Raw genomic sequence first — 10,107 nt, 5'->3', positions numbered from 1 at the left:
GGAGATTGAAAGGAATAGTGTCCTTCGAACAAGTGTATTATTCTGATAGCGGGTTCGGAATTATTAGAAAGCTAATATATTCAGCAAGGTCAAGTGATCGGAATGCCTGGGTGGAGGCCGCTTCCGATCAGTAATATTAATATAATTAATATTACAGCTTAATCTTGACTGAACCCTTCGGGTCACACCCAAGCAAATATATGCGAACCAACTCGACGAATTAATTCGGAAGAAATTAATTCGTCGCCCGAGTGTTAAATAATTAGACATCGGTAATTCGAGCTTAGAGCGTCGAAACCGATCGTCGGAAGTCGAGTCTAAATAATAAAAGACGAGACGCGCAAAATAATAATAAATCAACAATATTCCCGAAAATACCCCTAGCATCGGAGTGCCCCGAGCATCCGAATACTAGGGGCAAGACGAGCCGGCGCACCGTGCTGCAGCCACGGCCAGCCGCGGCTAGGCACAGCAGCAGCCGCGCCACAGCAGCAGCTGGTGCGGGCTGGGCTCGGGCCAGGTGCGGGTTGGGCTCGGGCCGGGCTCGGGCTTGGCTCGTGACTTGGCTCGGGCCATAGTGGCATGAATAAAGGGAAGGTTGGAATATGGGAGTAAGTGGGATTGCCATGTGGCACAAGGTGAGGGAGAGAGTGAGGAGCAAGTTTGGTCCCCATCTCCAAGTGGTCCTCACCTACTCTCTCATGTATGCTTGACACTTGTTGATTTATTAATAGTTTGCTTAATAATTTTATTTTAGCTTTAAAATAAAATGAGAAAATCTCATTGTCCCACATTGATGGGAGAGATTTTCATACTCCCATCATTCCCTATAAATACCCAACTTTGGGCATTGGAAATGATGCTTGAGTGGGAGTTAAATAAAGCATTCCATAATATTGAAAAAACTCTTAAACTCATATAACACTCGGGTTTTGGTCGGACCTCGCTAACCCCCATGTAGTAGACCTTAAAGTTGTGTTCGCCTTTTTGTGGGTGGATACCGTCGGAGGCGCGGCGCTTGACGTGCTCGTAGCTTTCAAGTAAGAGCCCCGGTTTTTGGGCGAAGCTCGCTTCAAGGGTAATATTCGTTATCTTTTCTTTGTGTTTATTTATTTATGCTTTATGATTTTAATTATTGCGAGTGGTTCCTTGGGTCGGGGTTTGTTTCCGCGGTGAGTCGGACTCACCAAACCCCAACAACTTCTGACATTGTGAAGCAACAAACGCAAATAATATCTTTCACCTTCGGAAGGCCCGACAAATGCTAACTTCCCAATCTGAATTTTTTATTTTTTTCTTTTATACCAGAGTTTATCTATTGCATCCCAGGGATAGTGCTCTGAAAATTCGTTGTACAACTGTAGACTCCCATTTGTGTCCCAAAACCAAACTCGGTGATGAGTACCTTTCACGTCGAATCATAATTGAATGAAGTGAAAGTGTGGAAAGTCTAGTGTTGCGGATAGTTTTAATTTCTTTTCTCTTCTCTTTGTTTTTGAAAACCTATTTTAAGAAAACAAACAATCCAGTTTGGTTGGTCCATGGCAAGGGTCCAATAATAGTGTAGTTGGATGGGGCTTGAAAAGAGCTTTCCAACGATATATTATAAGCCCAATTCCGATGAATAATGAGGAAGTTATGACCAAATTACTAAACGGTGCCCGGTTTGAGCCTTATATGCGGCCCAATGATCTAGAGGAGGGCCTAATATGGATTTATTATTCCTAATGCAATTAGGATTGGTTTTAGTCTTCTAAATGGTTCTTTTCATTCCAAATTCAATTAGCCTTGATAAATTGACTTTTGTTGACTTTTTAGAGTTTTAATCAGAATAAAAGAGTGTTTTTAAGGAAAATACGATTTTGCCCTTCTGTACGGCTAAATTTTATCTGAATTTAGAAAACGCTTGAAAAAATTAATTAACGCCTAACGACAGACATTAGCGTCTGGCGCTAATGTTCAGCATACTGGGATGTTATTAATTACAGAGGTAATTGTTTGAAATTTGTCTTTTCACAAGATGAGTACACGTGTCTCTGGACTTATAAAAAAATTATAGTTTTAATATTTGATTTGCAAAGTTTAACTTAGAATCTAGATAATTGTTTGAAATTTGTGTTTTGATAGAAAAACCGAATGAAGATTGTAGACACCCATTTGTGTCTCCCCAAAACCAAACCCGGTGACGAGTGCCTTTCACGTCGAATCATAATCGAATGAAACGAAAGTGTGGAAATGTCTAGTGTTGCGGAAAGTTTTATTTTCTCTTCTCTCTGTTTTTGAAAACTTTATTTTTAAGAAAACGGCCAATCCAATTTCGTTGGTCCATGATATGGGTCCAATAGTGATGTAGTTGGATGGGGCTTGCAAAAACCTTTCCAACGATATATTATAAGCCCAATTCCGATGAATATTGAGGAATTTATGGCCAATTTACTAAACTGGGCCTGGTTTGAGTTTTAAGTACGGCCCTATGATCTAGAGGAGGGCCTAATGTAATTTATCATTCCTAATGTAATTAGAAATGGTTTTAGTCTTCTAGAACATTCTAGAAGGTCTTAACATTCTTAATTCAATTAGGACTCTTCAGAGTTTTAATCAGATCAAATAGCATTTTCGATTGAAATTATATTATTTTATCTTCCAGTACGGTAAAATTATCAGTTTTTCGAAAACGCGTTAAAAGCCGGTTTGGCGTCCAACCCCAGGCCTTGGCGCCTGGAATCAGGATTAGCGCCAGACGCCAGCATTGGCGCCTGGCGCTAGCCACTGGTCCTGGCGCCAATGAGCCAGGTCTGGCGCCAAGGTGGTTTTGTGGTCTTCAGACTCTGTTTTGATAAATTATCTTTTTTGGATGATTTTCTCTATAAATATCGTATTAAAAACTCCGGTTTCATTCATCAAGAATAACCAACTTTCATCTACAATTCATCAACTCTCTTTATTTACAAATCATTCACCAATTACCATTCATCTAATTCTTGGCAATTCATTCATTCATCATCTTTCTTTCATCAATTCTCAATAATATTAATTCTTTAGTATTCTTTTCTAAACTTTGCTTTTTAATACAAAATTCCGCATTCACAAGACTTAGATACACCTAGCCATATTCGAAGTTGCCTTTGCCCTAGACGTGAAAGGTTTTAATTTCTGAGGGTTTGGTCCCAAATCTCTATTTCAATTATTTAATTTAATTGCTTTGATTATTATTTTCCTTGAAGTTACTAACGTGTGTATTTTGTTATTAGAAAGAGGTACGAGGCATCCAAGTAAGTACTTTAATTGATTAATTGATATTATGATGTAGACATCATGTTTAAATTGTTATGATATTCCTAGTATCATGTCTAGGGTATTTTTAATATTAAATATGATTGTTATGATGCTTCCTATGTTCTTCCTAATATTTATGATTGTTAGTATCATGTTAGGGCTAAAGGTTTGATTTTTAATGCTTAGTGACATGCTAGGGTTTGTTATTAATCTTGGTAGTATCATGCCTAGGATCTTGCTATTTTTATTATGCTTTAATATTAACATGAATATGATTATGATAATAATTGTTATAATTTTATGATTATTATTAATTATGATGATTATTATTGTTAATAATGTTGATTATTATTTATGTTGCTTGATATGTACATATTATTATTACATTATTTTATTATTTATTGCTTGATCACCTTTATTGCATGTTTAAAGGGAATTGGTATTTGCAATCACGCTTGATAAGATAATTAGTAATCTTAGCTTGTTAGGGTTAATTGTGATTATAATTTCAAGTGATCGCCAATAATATTTTATTTGTGCATTAAATTCAACCAACATAGATTAAACAGGTTTAGGGTTAATCCTATTGATTGTATGTTAATCAGAAAACGCACATGAATACGAGCAGAATAAAGTAGAGGCCTATTATTAGGGCATGTTCAATCTCTTTTAGGTTGGATTTGTACCATCATCCCCGAACCCTTATTTGGTTCATGACCTTATGGAGTTGACGATCTCTTGGATCGTTAAGGGGTGTAACCTTCACCTCGTGATGGTTTACAAGTTCCTTAAAAACTTGTTGGCGACTCTTTTGCTCTATCTTCTTCCCTTTTGGACGCCACCGTACTTTAGTGTATGATCACAGTGGGGTTCAAGCTAGTGGGATTTTAAATGCTTGAAATTATTCCCTACAAAGATGACTCTTTTTGAAAACCTATTTTAAGAAAACAGCCAGTCCAGTTTGGTTGGTCCATGGCAAGGGTCCAATAGTAGTGTAGTTCGATGGGGCTTGAATTGAAAAGAGCTTTCCAACGATATATTATAAGCCCAATTCCGATGAATAATGAGGAAGTTATGGCCAAATTACTAAACTGGGCCCGGTTTGAGCCTTATATGCGGCCCAATGATCTAGAGGAGGGCCTAATATGGATTTATCATTCCTAATGCAATTAGGATTGGTTTAAGTCTTCTAGATTCTTCTAGAAGGTTCTTTGCATTCCTAATTCAATTAGCATTGATAAATTGACTTTTGTTGACTTTTTAGAGTTTTAATCAGAATAAAAGAGTGTTTTTAAGGAAAATACGATTTTTCCCTTCTGTACGGCTAAATTTTATCTGAATTTAGAAAACGCGTGAAAAAATTAATTAGCGCCTAACGACAGACATTAGCGCCTAACACTAATGTTCAACGCCTGGCGCTAACTTCTTTTTTCCTCGTCGAAACTCTGATTTCCTTTTGGCTGATTTTCTCTATAAATAGCCTCTTAAAATCTCCGTTTTTCATCACCAACAATCACCAATTCTCATCAAAGATTAACAACTCTCTAATTATTTTCTCTCTCGAAGCTTTCTCTCTTTCTAAACTAGCCTTTTTTCATACAAAATTCCGCATTCACAAGACTAAGAAACACCTAGCATTGTTCGAAGTTGCCTTCGCCCTAGACGTGAAAGGTTTTAATTTCTGAGGGTTCGGTCCCTAATCTCTCTTTCAATTATTTAATTCAATTGTTTGTTTTATATTGAAGTTACTAACGTGTGTATTTTGTTATTAGAAAGAGATACGAGGCACCCAAGTAAGTGCTTTAATTGATTTTAATTATTATTATGATGTAGAAATCATGCTTAGGTTGTTATTGTGATTCCTAGCTTCATGTTAGGGTGTTTTGATCTTCCTAGTATCATGTTTAGGGTAACAACTAAAAAATCCTAATATCAAGTATGATTAAAAGTACGATGCTTCCTATTTTCTTTCCTAATATTCTTGTTAGTATCATGTTAGGGCTAAAGCTTTGATTTTTATGTTTAGTGACATGCTAGGAGTTGTTATTAATCTTGTTAGTATCATGCCTAGGATCTTGCTATTATTATGCTTTAACATGATTATGATAAATATGATTATTTTAATTATAATTGTTATGATGATTATTATTATTATAATTGATTATTTTGATTATTATGTTGCTTGGTTATATTTTATTGTTATTGCTTGATCACGCCTTTTATGCATGTTTAAAGGAAATTGGTACTTGTGATCACGCTTAATAAGATAATTAATAATCTTATTTAGGGTTAATTTGATTATAATTCAAGTGATCGCCAATAATAGTTTTATTTGTGCATTAATATTCAACCAACATAGGTAAACAGGTTTAGGGTTAATCCTATTGATTGCATGTTAGTCAGAAAGCGCACATGAATACGATCAGAATAAAGTAGAGGCCTATTATTTGGGCAGGTTCAATCTCTTTTAGGTTGGATTTGTACCTTCATCCTCGAACTACCAATCATGGTTCAAGACCTATTAGATTTGACGATCTCCTGGATCTTTAAGGGTTGTAACCTTTACCCTGTGAACGGTTTAAAAGTTCCTAAAACTTGTTGCGACTCTTTTGCTATATCTTTCTTCCCTTTGGACGCCACCGTACTTTAGTGTATGATCACAGTGGGGTTCAAGTTTGGGATAATGCTTGAAATATTCCCTACAGTTTTTAGCGACTTCACTGGGGAGGATTCCTATTTTAATTCCTGAAATTTATTTCGGCAATGATTTAGAATGAGTGGATGAGACTCGAAAAGTTCTAAGTATTTCATGTGCGTAATTTTGATTAACATTATTGTCATATGCATAAAAAAGATCTCATTGGAAAGACCATCCGTAATGAGTTAAAACATAGGATTTTTACGCATAGGAAATTTGAGGAATATCTTTCACATCTAGGATCGAAATAATGCTGCGCAAAACTGGAAAATTTTATCGAGCACAGAAAGCTGCTGAGGCATGTAGGAACTAGCGTCAGGGAACAAAGTCTAGCGCCAACAATTTGACGTTAGCGCCAGACGCTAAAGCCGAATTGTGGCGCTGGCCTCTATTTGCTAGCGTCAAGTTCTTCCAATACCGAGCCAGAAATATGCGTTCTAATTTTGACCAGTTTTTAGCACTGTTTGCTCGATCCAACTTCCTGATTGAGTTTTTCTCACTTTTCTAAAACCCATATGTGTTCTACATATGGACATAACCCTCTAGGAATTCATGCTGCATCTACCTGATTGAACGCTCTGAGCAACAAAGGGTACATCCGAGAATGTTGAATTCACCAAACCATGGAAGTGAGTTTTTCTAAACTCGCGGTGTCCCATCCACTCGCGCCAACCCTTCATAGTTAGGCTTCCGTGCGGTGCATTTGGACAATTAACCATAGACCCTCTTTGACTAACCCATATCCCGAACTTTAGAGAACTAGAGCCATGTTAGGTTGCAAACTCATTGCATCATGTTGTGCCTACTTGACTAATTGTGCATTATTGGTTATGCATCCTCTATGTGTTTTTTCCTAACCGTTTGTTTGACTTGTGTTAAGATTAAATAAACTGATTTATGACTAAAAGAACTTTGCCTAATTAATTAATTAATAAATTTGAGTAATTAAAGTTTAATAATTTAATCAGAGTTGACTTAGTACGACTTTAGGCACACCCTGTAGAGTAATAATACCGAAAGCAGTTTCAGATCGACGTTCCAGCAATGGCGCCAAGATTTAAACTGCAGCGCCACTCTGTGGAGCGTAGCGCCTGGCGATAGTCCTGTCGTCTGGCGCTACACTTCAAAGAGAGGCGCTAGTCCTGTCGTTTTAGCGACAGTTCGGTTTATTGCTCGAGTCATCACCTTATGTCTAATTGAACAGTTTTCTAGTAGATTCAGTTAATTTTTACTGGTAATAATACCTTGTCAAGTCATTAATTGAGTCTAAGCACTAAGTCCCATGGTCTTACACAAGAGTCAAAGCATGTCACTTACACTCACCATATAAAACACACACTAATGTAAACTTTGGCCATGTCTAAGGGAGTCTTGTATGCGCGTATTTTCCGTCATTTTTTTTAGGGGGGTAAGTCGGATATTAATCCTCCAATCAAACCATTTGTTTGAACCCTATACTTAACTCCCAAAAATATATACCTTATTTTTGCCAAAAATATGCACCTATTTTTGCTTTTTTTTTTTTCTTTTTCAAACCGTAAAGTCAAGGTCAATTTGAGTCAAGTAATAAAACAAAATTGGTTTAATTTACAGCGCGTGGTCAAGAAAGGAAGGGAGTTTGATCAAAGACAACCTTTTTATTCAAGTCCAACTTTTCGACAAACCAATCGCTCGTAAAAGGAAAGCTAAGACAATAATGGCAACTCAAGAGGAAGTCAATGAACTCAGGAACCAATTGATTACTATGACTGAGGCGTTAAAGGTTTTAACCCACAATATTGATGATCATGTGAAACAACAACATATGGACCTCATGTAAGAGAGTCTGAGCAAACTATGTAGTGACTATAGGTTTCAAGGAATTATTAGTTTACATGGGGTCTCGGTGGACAAGGATCTTCTTCCGCAGAAGTTCAATGCCAACGACATCCCAAAATTCAAAGCGACTGACAACCCTTACTTTCATTTAAGAGCCTTCGAAACAATAATGAGTATTAAGGGTATTGACAAGAAGGTGTTTCCCTCTTTGTTCTCCCTATCTCTCGAAACCGTTTGCCAACAATGGTTCTTTTCTCTTGAGAAAGAAAGAACCTCTACATGGGAGTCCATAGTAAACGCTTTCATTGATATATAAAAGTGCAATATTCAAGTTGAGACTCACTATAGAGAACTTGAAATCCTCAAGCAGAAGGAGAATGAAGGTTTTACCTCTTTCTTCAATAAATGGAGAGAAACCTCAGCTAAGATGATCGAGGTGCCAAGTGAAAAAGAATCTGTGAGTGTAGACACCCATTTGTGTCTCCCCAAAACCAAACCCGGTGATGAGTACCTTTCACGTTGAATCATAATCGAATGAAGCGAAAGTGTGGAAAGACTAGTGTTGTGGATAGTTTTAATTTCTTTTCCCTTCTCTCTGTTTTTGAAAACTTATTTTAATAAAACAGCTAATCCAGTTTGGTTTGTCCATGATATGGGTCCAATAGTAGTGTATTTGGATAGGGATTGACAAGAGCTTTCCAACGATATATTATAAGCCCAATTCCGATGAATATTGAGGAAGTTATGGCCAATTTACTAAACTGGGCCCGGTTTGAGCCTTATATGCGGCACAATGATCTAGGGGGGGCCTAATATAGATTTATCATTCCTAATGACATTAGGAATGGTTTTAGTCTTCTAGATTCTTCTAGAAGGTTATTTTCATTCCTAATTCAATTAGCATTGATAAATTGACTTTTGTTGACTTTTTAGAGTTTTAATTAAAATCAAAGAGCATTTTTTAGGGAAATACGATTTTATCCTCCTGTACGGTAATTTTTATCTGATTTCAAGAAAACGCGTGATTTTCTGAATCAGTGCCAAACGCCAGCTGTAGTGCCTGGCGCCAGCATTGACGCCTGGCGCTAGTGTTGGCGCCTTGCGCCAACAGCCAGCGTTGGCGCTGGTTTGTTTTCTTATGCGCCAGATTCTGTTTTGATAATTTTATCTTTTTGGCTGATTTTCTTTATAAATAACGTCGTAAAAACTCCGTTTTCATTCACCTACAACCAGTTTTCATTCTCATTCTCTTCTAATCATTCACCAACTCTCATCAAGATTCTTTTGATCTCCATCTCTCTCTTTTCCTAAACTAGCTTTTTACATACAAAATTCCGCATTCGCAAGATCTAGAAACACCTAGCCATATTTGAAGTTGCCTTCGCCCTAGACGTGAAAGGTTTAATTACTGAGGGTTTGGTCCCAAATCTCTTTCTCCATTATTTAATTTAATTGTTTGATTATTATTTTCCTTGAAGTTACTAACGTGTGTATTTTGTTATTAGAAAGAGGTAAGAGGCATCAAAGTAAGTACTTTAATGGTTTTTTTGATATTATGATGTAGAAATCATGCTTAGATTGTTAGTTTGATTCCTAGTATCATGTCTAGGGTAACTTTAATATCAAGTATGGTTAAAAGTATGATGCCTTTTATGTTCTTCCTAATATTTATGATTGTTAGTATCATGTTAGGGTTAAAGATTTGATTTTTATTGTTTAGTGACATGCTAGGGTTTGTTATTAATCTTGTTAGTATCATGCCTAGGATCTTGTTATGCTTTAACATTATTATTATTATTAATTATGATTGTTATTATAATGATTATTATTATGATTATTCTTTATGATTTATGATTATAATTGCTGTAATTATTGTGATGATGATTATTTTTAATTATGATTTTTATGATTATAATTTTATTATCTTGATTATTATTATGTTGCTTGATATATATTGTTATTGTTTGATCACACCTTTTATGCATGTTTAAAGGGAATTTGTATTTGTAATCACGCTTAATGAGATATTTAATAATCTTGTTAGGGTTAATTTGATTATAATTTCAAGTGATCGCCAATAATAGATTTATTTGTGCATTAAATTCAACCAACATAGATAAACAGGTTTAGGGTAAACCTATTGATTGCATGTTACTCAAGAAGTGCACATGAATACGATCAGAACAAAGTAGAGGCCTATTATTAGGGCAGGTTCAATCTCTTTTAGGTTGGATTTGTACCTTCATCCCCAAACCCTTATTTGGTTCAAGACCTTTTGGAGTTGACGATCTCTTGGATCGTTAAGGGGTGTAATC

This window comes from Chenopodium album, chromosome 3, assembly GCF_948465745.1.
Source record: "Chenopodium album chromosome 3, dcCheAlbu1.1, whole genome shotgun sequence".
Classification (NCBI taxonomy): Eukaryota; Viridiplantae; Streptophyta; class Magnoliopsida; order Caryophyllales; family Amaranthaceae; genus Chenopodium; species Chenopodium album.
This window is presented reverse-complemented; position numbering follows the sequence as displayed.